The sequence below is a fragment of the Panthera onca genome, chromosome B3 (genome assembly GCF_046562875.1).
Source record: "Panthera onca isolate mPanOnc1 chromosome B3, mPanOnc1 haplotype 2, whole genome shotgun sequence".
NCBI lineage: Eukaryota > Metazoa > Chordata > Mammalia > Carnivora > Felidae > Panthera > Panthera onca.
Genome location: NC_138344.1, coordinates 101,966,857 through 101,982,454, shown reverse-complemented (window position 1 = coordinate 101,982,454; position 15,598 = coordinate 101,966,857). Strand labels below are relative to the sequence as shown.

At 38.0% G+C, this 15,598-nt stretch overlaps 2 long non-coding RNA genes and 1 other non-coding gene across 4 annotated transcripts in view; 2 read left to right on the top strand and 1 right to left on the bottom strand.

The window, feature by feature from the left end:
- Positions 1-212: 212 nt before the first annotated feature.
- The window catches only part of LOC132669886 (uncharacterized), a 45,104-nt gene continuing 29,718 nt past the window's right edge, over positions 213-15,598 (bottom strand). For both annotated transcript variants that reach the window (XR_009606252.3, XR_009606251.3), the window contains one exon: positions 213-645. This is a non-coding gene — a long non-coding RNA (uncharacterized LOC132669886). The remainder of the gene's footprint in view (positions 646-15,598) is intronic.
- LOC132669887 (uncharacterized) overlaps positions 4,842-15,598 on the top strand; it is a 28,470-nt gene continuing 17,713 nt past the window's right edge. Inside the window, exons 1-2 of the long non-coding RNA XR_013556105.1 lie at positions 4,842-4,992; positions 13,634-13,712. This is a non-coding gene — a long non-coding RNA (uncharacterized LOC132669887). The remainder of the gene's footprint in view (positions 4,993-13,633; positions 13,713-15,598) is intronic.
- On the top strand, positions 7,221-7,305 carry TRNAQ-UUG (transfer RNA glutamine (anticodon UUG)). Its single transcript has one exon. It is a non-coding gene; the product is annotated as a tRNA-Gln (tRNA).

Genomic DNA, 15,598 nt, shown 5'->3' with positions numbered 1-15,598 from the left:
TGAGTTGTCACTAGATTTGCCACAGTATCTGGACCAACATTCTAGTTGTATATGGAAACTGATATAAATCTCACATCATAAGAAAAGGATCTGAACATATATCTGCACCTGCAATCTGAAAATGTGCAATCGAAAGCACCCACCAAAAGTATGGCAAATTCTAAGTGTCCAGTGCTTGTCCACCAGATTTGAGCTCTTAAAGGGACCCACGTTTGATTATCATCCCAAAGTACTTTTGGAAAGCACTCAGAGATGTTTGTCAAAAATTGAAATAAGCAGCAAAAGTTATGGGATTCAGAACAGAGGACAAACAGTTATAATTCCAATGTGCTAGGTATTTTGGGTCTGTCTCCTCACCACAGATATATTGTCTGCTCTTCTCTGTCCTGCTTTCTGTGCCTTAGAAAGATGGCCCCCACAGAATGCATGCTCTGTATTCCCTTACCCTATGGCTTTCCACTGGGAATGGCCAAAGAGAAGCAGTACTTCTAATAATGGGAGTAAGGGAGAGATATGGGAATTCATTCCCTACCATCCTGTGTTGTTCTGGCAGGGCTGTGTTACTCCATGGCCATAGCTACTGCTGGGTAGTGTCTCTTCCTCAGGTCTCTGTTGACACTGCTCGCTTTCCTTGCTTCTTCAGACCTATGGTTTTAACAGCTATTGTCAATCTAGCCTTTGTTTCGTCCCTTAACCCTGTCCACCCCTCTGAAAACAGTCCTTGTTTAAAAAAAATGTTAATGTTTATTTATTTTTGAGAGAGAGAAAGAGCATGAGCAGGGGAGGGGGCAGAGAGATTGGGAGACACAGAATCCAAAGCAGGCTCCAGGCTCTGAGCTGTCAGCACAGAGCCCGACACGGGGCTCAGACTCACAAACCTCACAAACCGAGAGATTATAACCTGAGCCAAAGTTGAACATTTAACTGACTGAGCCACCCAGGTGCCCCAAACCAGTCCCTTTTTAAACTCTTCAGTTAAACCCATTGAGTATGCCTTTTATTTCCAGCCAGCGCTCTGATACATTGTATTCACATTCTAGAAAGGAGAAGACGGTACTATAGTTGTCCCCAAGCAGTCTTACCACTTAGAGGCAGGTCAAGTTCACACAGTCTGAAAGAATATACAAAGCAACCTTTTACTTCTAGCATTGGAGATACAGGAGTGACTCCTCTGTTTTCTTCTATCAGTTTCTGCTCCCCAGATTCTCTCCCTGGGGCCAGACCTCAACCTCTCCTTCCCCTACCTCCTTGTCAGAGAAGCCTCCTCCCCTGAAACTACAGAGATTTGTTTTATTTGGTTTTAATCTCCCTTTCTCCTGGCTCTGGGAACCCATTGCTTCCTGTGCCAATTGTCAGTCTTTTGACCTAGTCAGGTTTCTTGCCAGATGGGATTGGGGTTTCCAACCCCAGAGGCTCCAGATGGAAAGAGGAAAAAGAGGCCTTCTTAGTGGCCTGCCTTCAGGTTGTGGTGTCTGTATAATAATTAGATTGTTCAGGGATAAGGTCAAACATCTTGCAGGCATTTCCTGCACTGGCTGAAGGCTGGATGTCCTCTGTTAGGCTGGCCTGATACACATCTGACTCCAGGAAAGAAAGAAAGAAAGAAAGAAAGAAAGAAAGAAAGAAAGAAAGAAAGAAAGAAAGAAAGAAAAAGAAAGACAGAGAGAGAGAGAGAGAAAGAAAGAAAGAAAGAAAGAAAGAAAGAAAGAAAGAAAGAGTGGAAAGGGGACCTCCATACACCAGCTCAGCAACTACTTCTTTGAGGAAGCAGAACTTGAGCATAGCCTTAAAGGAGAAATGGGATTAAACAATGGGTAAGAAGGAAGAGGCCATTTCAGAAAGGGAAGGATATGAGCAAAGAAGATGGGAACATGGCCATTGGAAGAAATGAGTGTACCACTTTGCTGATTGATGTAAGCAAGTGGAGGGAGATGGGTTTGGAGAGCTGAGTAAAGAACCAATCTGGGAGGCCTGAATACTGGGAATAAAGGTTTAAAGGAGTCTTTAAAGATTCTTAGAAAGGCAATATTTCAGGATTCACACATAAAGCAGACTGGAGGGTTAGAGACAGGATGACAAGTTAGAACATTAAGTGTAGTCATCCAGATATGAAATTGTGAAGATCTGTGCCAGGGTAGTGTTCCTTGAATACATCACAAGGGATGAAATTACAATTTGGTTGTAGGGTAAATGCGCTAGAAAGTAGCAGATAAGGACAACTTCAAAGTTTTGAAATTAAGAGGCTGAGAGAATGTCGGGGATGGAAGGTACAGCATAGGGAATACAGTCAATAGTGCTGTAATACTGTTGCATGGTGACCGCTGGCAGCTACACCCATGGTGACCACAGCACAACATATGGTAGAATCACTGTGTTGTACATCTGAAGCTAATTAACATTGTGCATCAACTATACCTCATATGAAAAAAAAATAGAAAGGCTTCTGAGAAAAAGCTAATTTCAGATGAAGGATTAGTCTGGTTTTAGGTACACTGCATTTAGGTGGCTACCATGCCTCCTGGTGAAGGAAGAAACGGAGGCATGAGATCCAAAGAGAGGACTCCAAGACATGAATTGGGAAGGTGACTATTTGAAGTCGGGAGAGTGAGAAGCACCTCTGAGAAAGACTTCATATTAAATCAAGGACCCTGAACGATCTAATTATTATACAGACACCACAACCTGAAGGCAGGCCACTAAGAAGGCCTCTTTTTCCTCTTTCCATCTGGAGCCTCTGGGGTTGGAAACCCCAATCCCATCTGGCAAGAAACCTGACTAGGTCAAAAGACTGACAATTGGCACAGGAAGCAATGGGTTCCCAGAGCCAGGAGAAAGGGAGATTAAAACCAAATAAAACAAATCTCTGTAGTTTCAGGGGAGGAGGCTTCTCTGACAAGGAGGTAGGGGAAGGAGAGGTTGAGGTCTGGTCCCAGGGAGAGAATCTGGGGAGCAGAAACTGATAGAAGAAAACAGAGGAGTCACTCCTGTATCTCCAATGCTAGAAGTAAAAGGTTGCTTTGTATATTCTTTCAGACTGTGTGAACTTGACCTGCCTCTAAGTGGTAAGACTGCTTGGGGACAACTACAGTACCATCTTGACCGAGTTTTATTTTTTATTTTTTATTTATTTATTTTTTTTTTATTTTTATTTTTTATTTATTTTTTATTTTTTTTATTTTTTTATTTTTTTTAATATATGAAATTTACTGTCAAATTGGTTTCCATACAACACCCAGTGCTCATCCCAAAAGGTGCCCTCCTCAATACCCATCACCCACCCTGCCCTCCCTCCCACCCCCCATCAACCCTCAGTTTGTTCTCAGTTTTTAACAGTCTCTTATGCTTTTTGACCGAGTTTTAAGACATGCCTACCTTCAAGGGCTAGAGGAGAAAATAGAGGAAAGGAAACAAGCCAGTACAAAAGTAACCTGAGAAATTGGCAAATAAATACAGGAATGACACAACATAAGAAAAACAGAGTGTTTCCAGAAATGATAAACTATATACTTTCAAATTTTAATCATACTCTTCAGCCTTTCTGAGATTATCCTTCAAGGACTTTGAAAATAAAGTAAGAAAATAAAGCAACAGTGTTAAACAGTGTGAAAAAGCTTTGTTAAATTAGGGCTTCCTATCAAAAATACTTCTTTAGAAATGTTGATCTGCATTATTGGGTATTGATATAATACTGAAGCCACTGAAAGGTATATCAGTTAAGAGGTCTTTGGATGTAATTAACAGAAAACCCAATTCAAATTAGCTCTAAATATACAACAAGAAATTTTTTGGCTCACTTTCCTGAGAAGACCACAAGTTGGTCAGGCTTTTGGGTTGGTCCAATCTGAGGGAAAGCACCATTTCCTTGTAATTTTCTTGATTCTACCTTCCTCCACAAGCCAGCTATATCTTCAGCCTGGTTTCTCTAAAGCAATATACTTTATATCTAGGGTCACATCTCTGGGGAGAGGGAGCCTCTCTCAAGCCTCACATTATTTTATAATACCTGAAACAACCACTGGGGCCATAAGGGAATGCCATAAGTGGTTGGTTTGGGCACTCATGACTGAACCAATCAGTCCCGCATGTTGAAATTACCCAGACTAGCCTTAAATCAGTCAAGGCACCATCTATATTTGGGGTGTGTGGGCAATCTCACTCAGCCACCAGGCTGCTTCATAATAGGAAAAGCTTAAATGAATGTTGAGTAAATAACTAGAATTTTGCAGATGGGTACTCGATGTATACATTAGGATATAATTGAGCAAGTCAAAATATCAATGGCTTAAACAAGGTAGAAGTTCTTTCTCTGTCTCTGGAACTTGGCAGTACAGGATTGGTACAGCAGCTCTGATCCATAAAGTCCTTGGGACCCAGGACTCTACTTCTAGCTTGCCACCCTGGTGACATTTCTAGGATGCAGCCCTAATTTTCATTATCCAAGGGAGGATCTCTGCTCCAGGCAGCAAGATGGAGGGAGTAACAAATAAGAAAGGGCAAAGAGATACATTTGAAGCAAGAATGAACTTTATTCTGGGTGACCATTTCCCTGGCTAACCATTCTATTACTATGGAATGAGGGGAAAATAAATATTGGGAAAAGCACTCTCCACTACTCTGAAGAAATGAGATCTGTTAAGAGTTGACTGAATGATCAGTCATTCAGGTTACATGATCAGTCATTCAGTTGTTACATTATGTAACTCAGGTTACATGGCTAATGAATTATTTGGGAAAGCAGTTATCCATGTGTAATCTGGCAAATAGGACAGGGGTGAGATGAGGGAAAAACTCCCAACTCAGAGGAGTGAAATGGTGAAAAGGAAACAATAGATTGTGCACTAAAATAACTGTGTTTACACCCCATTTTTGCCATCTAATAGTTGGACAATCATCAACAAGTTGCATAACCTTGATAAGCCTGCAATCTTATCTGTGCAATGGAGATGATATCAACTACTTCGAAGAGCTGAAAAAAGATGAACTGAGATAATAGTTAAGTGCTTCATGAGTAATAACGCTCATTCAGATAAAACTTATTAATTATAACAAAGCTTACAATAACATGGTTAGTATTGTAGAAACACATTTATTGAGTTAAAAATGAGATGTGAGACTTTCGCTAGCTTTTTAAGATCACTTGTTTAACACAATAACTGATTTTTGTGGTTAATTGAATTTTTAAAAATTCTTACTATTTCTTTTCCCCTGCTAGGCAGGTCTCTTATCAAATTGTTAGATGTGCATTCAGAAAGCAGCTGAGCAAATGAGAACATTGTGCCACAACAAACTCACAAAGATAGAAATTTCACATAAAAATTTCAGTTATAATATTTATGGGATTAATTTCTAGAGTAAAATTGATTTTTTAAAATTACAATAAATTATATACATGGAGCCTCAAATTTCATATATACTCTTTTTTGCATAAAGAATAGGAATGTATTAAGAAAAAAAGTATCTCATCTGAATTGTATGATATAATTCATAAGTTATAATGAGAAGAGCAATGGGGCTGGCCGATTGGGCATGTCCTCATTTCTACTACACAGTGGCTTCAATGGGGGTAGATACCTTGATCTGCAATTAGGTCAGGAGATTGGTTACATACAGGCAGATGAAGTAAGTATATTGAGATAATGAGAGCCAGACTTCTCACTGTCAATTACCAACAGGGAAAGGGAGAAAACTAGACCCAAAAGAAGTGATCCCCTAGTAGCAATGAGCACACTTACAACCAGATGGTGACTTCTGAATATCATTCTCCACTAAAAGGATACAAAATTCCTTGGAGAAATGGTTGAATTCAGAACTGGCACAGGGAAAGTACAATATGTTCCTGGAACATCCTGTTGAGTATGAAAGTAAGGGAGTACTCAAAGAATGATGAGGATATGTTAGAAGGTCAAGAGCCAGATTGAAGAACTCCCATTAGCTAAATTTGAGGCAACTTAAACATAAAATAAAAAAGAATAGCAACAAATTGTGGCCAATTGAATAAGACAGGAATCCATGAATCCATCTGGACATAAATATATGTGAATGAATGAATGAATGAATGAATGAATAAGAACAAAAAGTTTTACCATATAGTACAATGCCAACTAATAACTGTAGAACAAATGATGCACTTAGAATATCACCATTTGTCAACCATTACAGTAATAATTGATTCAGGGAGGAACCAACAATGGACACTAAAACTTTGAGTGAAAATGTAATGAGAAATAAGATGTTTACATATTATCAAAGTAGCTCTCTACAAAATACATATTAGTAACTTATTGATTAATAAGTACAAGGTACTTATTCATTTTACAATGAATTTTACACCTTAAAAAGTGATGAAAGTCAACACTGATAGAAATGGGACAAATTAATATTTGTTAATTTGCTTCTTGATGATACATTGAGAAGAACATAGCATCATGTCCATGATATCCCTTCCAAAAGATGAATCACCTGAATCTAATCATAATAAGTATAAAACAAACTCAAATTGAGGATACTCTATAAAGTAATTAGCCTATTATCTTCCAAAAAAAAGTCAATGTCATGAAAGACATGACAAAACTGAGGAACTGCTCCAAAGAGAATAGAGATACGACAACTAAATACAACACATGATCTCCTATTGGATCCTGCATTAGAAAGGAAAGAGTGATTATATGGTATATTATTAGTGAAATTTGAATGCAGCCAATGGATTGAATGGTAGTATTGTAACATTTTTAATTCCTTTTTTTTTTTAATTTTAAAGAGAGAGGGCATGCACACACTCAAGCAGAGAAGAGGGGCAGAGGGAGAGAGGGAGGGAGGGAGGGAGGGAAAGAGAGAGACAGATTGAGAATCTTAAGCAGGCTCCATGCTCATGTAGAGCCTGAGGTGGGGCTTGAACTTATGACCCTGGGATCATGAACGGAGCCAAAATCAAGAGTCAGACAGACACTCAACAGGCTGAGCCATCCAGGTACCCCTAATTTCTTGATTTTAATGGTTTTACCAGGTTTTACCATGTACTATACAAAATAATTGAGAGAGAAAAAGAAAATGATAAGACAAATATGGTAAAATGTTAACAACCAATTAGAGAATCTGAGTAAAGGGTAAACTAAAATGCTTTGTATTGTTCTCGTAATTTTCTGTAAGGTTGAAATTATTTTTAGAACAGCTGTTTTGAAAAAACATAATGTATAATATAAAAATAATCAAATTTCAGGGATGCCTGGGTGGCTCAGTCGGTTGAGTGTCTGACTTTGGCTCAGGTCATGATTTCATGGTTCATGGGTTCGAACCCCATGTCGGGCTCTGTGATGACAGCTCAGAGCCTGGGGCCTGCTTCAGATTCTGTGTCTCTTTCTCTCTCTGCCCCTCCCCTGTTTGCACTTTGTGTCTCTCTCAAAAATAAATAAACATTAAAAAAAATTTTTTTTAATCAAATTTCAATCCATTGAAGGTTATAGTCAGCATCTAAAAGTTACAGCATAGTGTTTGGGTCTTCTCAAATCCCTACATATAAACAAAGAAATTGGAAAGTAAAATAAAAAACCCATAGGATAACATTTACAACAAAATAAGATGGTAAGTTATCCTCACAAACCACAAAATACAGGGGCACCTGGGTGGCTCAGTCGGTTAAGCATTTGACTTTGGCTCAGGTCATGATTTCATGGTTTGTGAGTTTGAGCCCCATGTCAGGCTCTGTGCTAACAGCTCAGGGCCTGGAGCCTACTTCAGATTCTGTGTCTCCCTCTGTCTCTGCCCCTCCCCTGCTCGCACTCTGTCTCTCTCACTCTCAAAAATAAATAAACATTAAAAAACCCCACAAAATACAGGCAGGTGGAGGAAAATCACTAACAACCACAGGCCATGATATTAGAGTTTATGCAAGAGAGAAAAGAGGGTATCAACGGGTTATTTGATGGACCTGAGAACAGAAGAACCCCCAAAAGAAACAGATATTTACTAGAAAGCACAGTGGGTCAATCTGAGAATGACAACTGAATCTGGGACAGGTTTTGCCCGTTCCAATAACAGATAAGTGCAAGGGGGCCCTGGTAAGACCCCAAGGGGTAGAAACAGTCTTGCACCTATGAATTCTCAATACTGACCAGCCAAAGCTCCCTTCCAGGACATAGCTCTGAGAGAAACCACTGACTATGGAATAAAAATTGATCAGAGCAGGAAAAACACAGAAGTAAAGAGAAGATCCAGATCAAAAGTAGCTAGCAGGGGGGGCCTGGGGACTCAGTCAGATAAGCATCTGACTCTTGATTTCGGCTCAGGCCATAATCTTACTGTTCAGGGGATTAAGCCCCGAGTCAGGTTCTGTGCTGACAGTGCAGAGCCTGCTTGGGATTCTCTCTCCCTCTCTCTCTGCCTTTCCCCACCCCCCACTCTAAATAAATAAATAAATAAATAAATAAATAAGTAAACTTTTTAAAAAAGTGGCTGAGGGGGGAAAAAGTGATTGAGGGAAACAGGGTCAGAAAATCTCAGAAAGCAAACAGTCATTTTTTTAAAACATTACACAAAAACATGAAACACTGTCAAGTTTTTAAAAAAAAAAAAAAGCTATTTGAACTAAGCTTACTTTAAAAATTTGAGGAAAACTGATTTTACTTAAGAGCAAGCACTAGAAAGGTATCAAGGTCAAATCCCAAAGTTACTACATACATACATACATACATACATACATACATACATACATACATAAATATATACATACATACAAAAAAGAGGGGCGCCTGGGTGGCTCAGTCACTTGAGCATTTGACTCTTGAGTTTGGCTCAGGTCATGATCCCAGGGTCGTTGACCTCTCTTCCTCTCCCTCTCCCTCTTTTCTGCTCACACACTCTCTTAAATAAATAAGTAAGTAAGTAAGAAAGAATAAGGAGTAGAATGACACCCCTACAAAGAAACAAAAGCATACTGGAAAGATGTACTCAAGAAACAGATAAAAACTACACTATTTAAAAATGAAGGGCATCTGAGTGGCTCAGTGGGCTAAGTATCTGAGTCTTCATTTCAGCTCAGGTCATGATCTTTTGGTTTTTGAGTTCGAGCCCCATGTAGGGCTCTGTGCTGGTGCTGCACAGCCTGCTTGGGATTCTCTCTCTCCCTTTCTCTCTCTCTCTCTGTCCCTCCCCTGCTCATGCTCTCTCTCTCTCTCTCTCAAAATAAATAAATAAACATTTTTTTAAAACTTATAAAAATTATTAAAAAATTAACTTTAATAAAGAAATAATACAAGACATGAGAAAACAATATAAATTAGAATTAGAAAAATTCATAAGTTAGGTAATAATTCTCAAAGGAGAATTTGAAAAGAAAAAATCATTTTAGAAATAAATACTAAACTAGAAGAAACAAGAGCAAAACACACACTCACACACACACATACATACGCACATCGACAAAAAAATGCCTTATAAGGAACAAAAGATGAAAAGAACAGTTTTAAAACTAAAATAATAATAATAATTTTTAAATAAAAGAGATTCAAAAGTTGTCAATATGGATGATAGCCAAAGAAGATCAGCATATAGACAAAGGGAGTCCAAAGAAGAAAACCAACAGAAAGAACAAAACAAATACTTCAATTCAAGACAAGTTTTCTGAAATAAAAAAAGACTTAAAATTCCATATCAAAATAGCACTTTAAGTATCTGAGAATATTGATCAGAACAACCAATGCCAAGGTATATTCTACTAAAATTACTAGACTTTAAAGAAAATAGAATGTTTGGTAACAAGGCAAAAAGAGTATGTGACTTATAAAGGAGGGATAATTAGGTTGTCACCAAACTGTCAACAGCAGCACATTATGCCAGAAGAAAATTAAGTATGGGCTGTTTTTACAAGATTCATAAAAATAAAATATTAGCCAAACATTTTATTTATTAAAAAAAATTTTTTTTAATGTTTATTCACTTTTGAGAGACAGAGTGTGAATGGGGGAGGAGCAGAGAGAGAGGGAGACACGGAATTGGAAGCAGGCTCCAGGCTCTAAGCTGCCAACACAGAGCCTGGTGTGCGGCTTGAAAGGAACTGTGAGATTGTGACCTGAGCCAAAGTCAGTCACTTAACTGACTGAGTCACCCAGGCGTCCCTTAGCCAAACACTTTATATCCTGCAAAATTGGCTTTCAAGTGTAAAAGGTACACACAAATTATTTTTGGTAAATCTCAAAAAATACTGTTCCTATGTGTTCTTCCTAAGAAATCAAATAGAATTTCTGACAATCAAAATGACCAGAGAGATATTAAATAAGGACAGGAAGTGATTATTAGATATATAGTTGTTTGTAGAACTAAGACAAAATAACAGTTAAAAAGGGGGGAGACTATAGTGTCTAATGGCTAGATGACCTCACAGTGTAGATCATATATGCTTTGATACAAATATTCCCCAATCATTTTTTTTATTTTTTTTTTTTAACGTTTATTTACCTTTGAGACAGAGAGAGACAGAGCATGAACGGGGGAGGGGCAGAGAGAGAGGGAGACACAGAATCCAAAACAGGCTCCAGGCCGTCAGCACAGAGCCCGACGCGGGGCTCGAACTCACGGACCGCGAGATCATGACCCGAGCTGAAGTCGGCCGCTTAACCGACTGAGCCACCCAGGCGCCCCTCCCCAATCATTTTTCAAATGAGAGGTGAATGGAGATAGCATATATAAATTTTAATTTTTTTACTAATTGGTGGTGATATAAGTAATATTAATAGTCCGTAGTAGTATTAGTACTGTAATTCTGGAATATTATAGAATTATGGAATATTCTATCACTCCCTGTTACCTTGAGAAACAGGGTTTTTGGTGTGAAAGACAGGAGATAAAGATATAACACAAAAGAGGTTAGGTAAAAACATTGTAGTTGTGAATTTAAAATAGAAATACTAGAGGCACCTGGGTAGGTTAGCTGTTTAAGTGTCCAGCTCTTAACTTCGGCTCAGGTCATGAACTCATGGTTCATGGGTTTGAGCCCTGTATCGGGCTCTGTGTTGACAGTGCCTGCTTGGGATTCTCTGTCTCTCCCTCTCTCTCTGCCCCTCCCCTGCTCATGCACTCTGTCTCTCTCTCTCTCTCTCTCTCAAAATAAATAAGTAAACTTAAAAAAATACAAATACTAGTATGAACTCATCAGGTAATATATATATATATATATTTATATACATATCTCTGTATGTAAATAATATAAATATATATAAATATCTATGATAGATAGATAGATACACTTCCACTAAAGAGACTTAGAAACAGCAACTACATTCTCATCTTGAAATATTTCCCATTGAAAGAAATCAAGGATCCTTGGCCAAACAGCTAATTCCAGGAATTGAGGTCTGGAGGGGAAGATGGAATATCTTGACATATTAGCTATTAAGAAATCCATAAAAAAAAAAACAAAACTATTAGGATCATGTCCAAGGAGCCAATCTGAAGAGTACCCATAGCCAAAGTTGGAGCTTCAATAACGATAAGAATTGCAATGGATTGAAATCCCTCTAATATGTTTAAGTCCATGAGTTCATTATAAGAGTTAAAAAATCTAATTTTTGAAAGATGACAGGGAATCAATTTGTTACTGGGGAAATAAAAGAGAAAACTCAAACATTTTCCCTGCCTTTTCTATAATAAACCGTTTCATTGGATAACCAAATAGTAGATGAAGGGGTGCATCTCATTATACAATCTTTCAAAGTAATTCATGAAAGCAAAATGGTAGGGATAGATTATTACCTTTTTGCAAGCTTCCATTAATAAATCTAAATATTGAGTATCGATGGCTGCTAACATTAAAAAGAAAAAAAGAATGAGTGAAAACCAGACTTCCTGAAAAAAGAACACAAAGGAAACGAATCTAAGCCTGAGGAAACCTCTGGATCCACCTGCCAATTTCTAGGAAACACAAAAGGCACAGGAACATGTGAAACTACATCAGGAGTGTGCAATCAGCAAAATGTGTCAGAGTGAGTTCTACAACAGACAAAGTACGAGGAAAGGAAAGGGTGGAGGAGAACCTGTAGCTTAAAAGAGATGTAAAAAAGTAACAAGGTGTTTTCTTTTCACAGGCGAGACTAAACTGTAATGTAAGGAAATGCAAGAGAGTGATTGCTATGAGTCAGGATAGTGGTTTGTTGGTTTAATGTTTATTTTTGAGAGACAGAGAGAGAGAGAGAGAGAGAGAGAGAGAGAGACAGCATGAGTGGGGGAGGGGCAGAGAAAGAGAGAGGGAGACACAGAATCCGAAGCAGGCTCCAGGCTCTGAGCTATCAGCACAGAGCCCAACGTGGATCTCATGAACCGTGAGATCATGACCTGAGCAGTCAGAGGCTCAACTGAGCCACCCAGGTGCCCGTGTTTGTTTGTTTTTTGACAGTAGTCATTTTGGAGGAAGAGGAATGGCTATGAATTGTATAGAGCATGTGGGGGGCGGGGGAGCCTTCTGAGATGACTGGGAAAGTTGTTTCTTGACATGGGTTGTGGCTACAAGGATATTCCACAGTATTCACTAAGGTCTATATTTGTTTTCTTTTCTGTTTCTATATGCTTCTATTTATTTTATAATTTAAAAGTTTCAAAAAGTTATAGTGGTTTAGAGAGATAAATCAACCTGGAAATGGTGAGAAAAAAGTATGTGCAATATATTGACTCTTATTATAATATAGTTGATTATTACTATTATGTATTTGAGCTAGTGCAGGTCCATTTATGCCTTCCAAAATGTAACCATATAAAATGAGAAGTAACGGGGTGCCTGGGTGGCCCAGTCAGTTGAGCGTCCGACTCTTGATTTTGGCTCCCGTCACAATTTCAAAGTTTCATGAGTTCTAACCACCCCCTGCCCCTGCCACTGCACTGTCAGCACAGAGCCTGCTTGAGATTCTCCCTCTCTGCTCTTCCCCTGCTCACTCTCTTTCTCAAAAATAAATAATAAATAAATAACTTAAAAAAATAAGAACTACAACTGATAAGAGAATCATAGAACATTTATAAAACCAAAACAACACAAAGAGCTCTTACAGTTTGGTATTTTCTAAAACTGGTTTCTTTGGAATATTAATTCCACAAGAAGTTAATAAGTGCTTTCTCAAAAATGAAAAAAAAAGTTTAAATGGTCAAATAAGTCAGAGAAATAGAGTTAAACAGATGCTTTTATGTCTAATACCTTTGGGACTTTAATACGTTTGTATAATTTCAAGCACTAAGAAGAGACTATAGTTACATTATTTCCCAAACTTATTTGACCATTGTTTTTATTGAGTAGAGTTACGCCTATCTCTAACAGCAGCAAATAAGGGATGTTATTTTGTTTATTGCTTTATAATATCCTCTGCCCAGAGGTGCCTGGGTGGTTCAGTCGGTTAAGCGTCTGACTTGGGCTCAGGTCACAATCTCGTGGTTTGTGGGTTTGAGTCCCGCGTTGGGCTCTGTGCTGACAGCTCAGAGCCTGGAGCCTGCTTCAGATTCTGTGTCTCCCCTCCTCACCTTCCCCTGTCTCTCTCTGCCTCTCCCCTGCTCGCTCTCTGTTTCTCTCTCCTTCAAAAATAAATAAATTTTAAAAAATTTTATAATACCCTCTGCTCAATGAGATCATGCACTAGAGTTCTATTTATAACTCTACCCGCAGTGCCTATAACAATGCCTGAGACACAGAAGATACTCAAGAACTACTTGATGAATGAATGACTTCTCAGCATGGAAATCAGGTAAGATTAAAGATCTCTTTGTAGCAAATCAAAGTCAAATTCATTTGTAGATTTTGTAGAAAATCAAACAGTAATGGCCTGACTAACAAAGAGCATCTGCTGTTATCTTGGTGGTTTAACGTGGATTTTTAACATTACTGCATTTCCACCAATAGATCTGCAGGGACATTACTTAAAGAGAGCTGTAATAGCCAAGTACTAAGTTCTATTATTTTTATGAATAACATAAATTAATTGCATTTAGAAATTCACCTCAACTTTCATTTTATTGTCTAAACATTTGCCTGTGCACCTTACAGATTTGGAGAGGCAGTAAACATCATGGTTAATTAAGATCACAGGTTTTAGAGTTAGGCAGTTAACACCCCATTCTACTTATTTCCTTCTATTCTTTCAGGAGGAAATTTTAATACCATAACATACCATGACATCATGCTAGGAAAGGAACCAGAGATCATCAGTTGAATTAACATATGAACTAAAGACCCTGCCACAGCGATTGTGTTTCCACTATGTACCACTCTCCCATTTATTTCAGTTTGGCATTTTGACAGAAAAAAAAAAATGATCTCATCAGCACAGCCTTGAACTAAAATTAGAGTAGTATTTTTCATTTCCAGTGCTACCTCTGATAAGCCCTATTACTACAGGGAAATTATTTAACATAATTGCATTTATTTCTTTATAGCAGCAATGACAAAATTCTAATCTTCAGAGAAGCAGATGATAAAACATTTTTTATCTCAGCATATAAAGGAAGCAACAGGGTGTGGTGGAAAGTGTGGCAGGCTGAAAGAAAATTTGGATTCTAGTTCTGATATGTTACTAGATGACTGGATAGTCTTGTACACATTACTTAATCTCCAGGGGTTAGAAGCTAGCTGCAAAATGATCTCTAGCAGTCTTTCCAACTTTTGAAATAAGTCTAGGATTCTAATCATTACTATAGGGATTACTATTGTGCATGTCTAAAACTTTTTAAAATTATTCCTTCTATTGCCTCATGCTGGAGTCTTTGAGGCGGCCAACAACCATCATCTGTCTCTCATGCCCTGATTCTGAATCAACTGAGAATACAGAGTATAAAGTATTAGGGACTGACAGGAATCAAAGCATCACCTTTTTTAAAAGTGTGTTTGTTTGTTTGTTTATTTATTTATATAAATAAACTCTATGCTCAATATGGGACTTGAACTCACAACCCCGAGATCAAGAGTCTCACTTGCCACCAACTGAGCCAGCCAGGTGCCCAGAGAAGTATCACCTTTATTATTAATAAAGACTACAGTAGATAATATGGCATATAGCTGTGAGCAAGAGGACTTCTTAAAACTGAAGCCCACTTAGAAGATAGTCTCACCTGTCAGACCCAGACACTGGGCTATCCCAGACCTCCCCACAAAGAACCAGGTATAAGTATAATATTTCAAATGGAAGAACAAAGGAAAGTGTGAGTTCCCCAGAGAAAGTTTTCTGTAGATGTCCTCTACTAGGTTGAGGAAGTTCCTTTCTATTCCTGGTTTATTGGTTGCTTTTATGATAAATCAGTGAATTCTATCAAATGCTTTTCCTGCATTTATGAAAATAATTATGTGGTTTGGCCCTTTATTCTATTAATATGTGCATTTCATGTATTAAACCAACCTTGCATTTCTGGGAGAAAGCTCTCTTGGTCATAGTGTATAATTCTTTTTTTACGTTGCTAGATTGAGTTTGTTAGTATTTTGTTAGAACTTTTATATCTATATTCATTAGATATATTGTTTTCTAACTTTCTTGTGATGTCTTTGTTTTTGGCATGCTAACACTGGCCTTATAGAATAAGTTGCAAAGTGTTCCCTCCTCTTCCATATTTTAGAAGAGCTTGTGCAAAAACAGTATTAATT